Below are 2586 nucleotides of genomic sequence, written 5' to 3' on the forward strand. Positions count from 1 at the left end.
AGAGACTCTTTGTTATTTGGTTGCAGGGTTGCTTGAGAGAGACCATCTTCATCCTACGCCTCCTACGGATTGATAAACCTTAGGTCATCCACTTGAGGGAAATTTGCTACTTTCCTACAAACCTCTGCACTTGGAGGCCCAACAACGTCTACAAGAAGAAGGTTGTGTAGTAGACATCAATGCCCGAGTCAAGAGGTATGAGACCTCTGACAAGTATTCTGCCTACAAGATGGAGGAGAATAGCTCAACTAGTGACCATGTGTTCAAAATGTCTGAGTACTACAATCACTTGAATCAAGTGGGAGTTAATCTTCCAAATAAGATAGTGATTGATAGAGTTCTCTAGTCACTATCACCAACTTACTAGAACTTCGTGATGAACTATAATATGCAAGGGATAACGGAAACGATTCCCAAGCTCTTCGCGATGCTGAAATTGGCAAAGGTAGTAATCAAGAAAAAGTATCAAGTGTTAATGGTTGACAATACCACTAGTTTCAAGTAAAAGTGCAAGGGAAAGAAAGAGAACTTCAAGAAGAATGGCAAGCAAGTTTCCACTCTCGTGAAGAAGCCCAAAGCTAGACCTAAGCCTGAATCTGAGTACTTCTACTACAAAGGGAATGGTCACTGGAAGCGGAACTACCCCAAATACCTAGAGGATAAGAAGGATGGCAAAGTGAACAAAAGTATATTTGATATACATGTTATTGATGTGTACTTAACTAGTGTTCATAGTAACCACAGGGTATTTGATACTGGTTCAGTTGCTATGATTAGTAACTCGAAACAGAAGTTGCAAAATAAACAGAGACTAGTTAAGGTGAGGTGACGATGTGTGTTGGAAATGATTCCAAGGATGATAAGATCACCATCGGACACTCCCTTTACCTTCGGGATTAGTGCTGAACCTGAAATAAATGTTATTTGGTGTTTGTGTTGAGCATGAATATGATTGGATCATGTTTATTGCAATACGATTATTCATTTAAGTCAAAGAATAATTGTTGTTCTATTTACATGAATAAAACCTTCTATAGTCATACACTCAAAATAAATGGTTTATTGAATCTCGATCGTGTTGATACACATATTCATAATATTGATGCCAAAAGATGCAAAGTTGATAATGATAGTGCAACATATTTGTGGCACTGCCGTTTAGGTCATATTGGTGTAAAGCGCATGAAGAAACTCCATGCTGGGCTTTTGAAATCACTTGATGCTTGCGAACCATGCCTCATGGGCAAGATGACTAAGACTCCGTTCTCCGGAACAATGGAGCGAGCAACTGACTTATTGGAAATAATACATACCGATGTATGCAATTCGATGAGTGTAGAGGCTCGCGGCGGGTATCGTTATTTTCTGACATTCACAGATGATTTGAGCAGATATAGGTATATCTACTTGATGAAACATAAGTCTGAAACATTTGAAAAGTTCAAAGAATTTCAGAGTGAAGTGGAAAATCATCGTAACAAGAAAATAAAGTTTCTACGATCTCATCGTGGAGGAGAATATTTGAGTTACGAGTTTGGTCTTCATTTGAAACAATGTGGAATAGTTTCTCAACTCACGCCACCTGGAACACCATAGCATAATGGTGTGTCCGAACGTCGTAACCATACTTTATTAGATATGGTGCAATCTATGATGTCTCTTACCGACTTACCACTATCGTTTTGGGGTTATGCATTAGAGACAGCTACATTCACGTTAAAAAGGGCACCATCTAAATCTGATGACAACACTCTGGTTTGGCAAGAAACCCAAGTTGTCATTTCTTAAAGTTTGGGGCTGTGATGCTTATGTGAAAAAGCTTCAACCTGATAAGCTCGAACCCAAATCGGAGAAATGTGTCTTCATAGGATACCCAAAGGAGACTGTTGGGTACACCTTCTATCACAGATCCAAAGGCAAGATATTTGTTCCTAAGAATGGGGTACTTTCTAGATAAGGAGTTTCTCTCGAAAGAAGAGAGTGGGAGGAAAGTAGAACTTGATGAGGTAACTATAGCTTCTCCCTTATTGGAAAGTAGTTCATCACAGAAATCAGTTCCAGTGATTCCTACACCAATTAGTGAGGAAGCTAATGATGATGATCGTGAAACTTCTGATCAAGTTACTACTGAACCTCGTAGGTCAACCAGAGTAAGATCCGCACCAGATTGGTACGGTAATCCTGTTCTAGAGGTCATGTTACTTGACCATGACAAACCTACAAACTATGAGGGAGCGATGATGAGCCCAGATTCCGCAAAATGGCTTGAGGCCATGAAATCTGAGATGGGATCCATGTATGAGAACAAAGTGTGGACTTTGGTTGACATGCCCAATGATTGGCAAGCTATTGAGAATAAATGGATCTTCAAGAGGAAGACAGACGCTGATAGTAGTATTACTATATACAAAGCTCAAATTGTCACAAAAGGTTTTCGACAAGTTCAAGATGTTGACTACGATGAGATTTTCTCACTCGTAGCGATACTTAAGTCTGTCCGAATCATGTTAGCAGTTGCCGCATTTTATGAAATCTGGCAAATGGATATCAAAACTACATTACTTAATGGATTTATTAAAGAAGAGT

This window comes from Triticum urartu, chromosome 5 (genome assembly GCF_003073215.2).
Source record: "Triticum urartu cultivar G1812 chromosome 5, Tu2.1, whole genome shotgun sequence".
Lineage (NCBI taxonomy): Eukaryota > Viridiplantae > Streptophyta > Magnoliopsida > Poales > Poaceae > Triticum > Triticum urartu.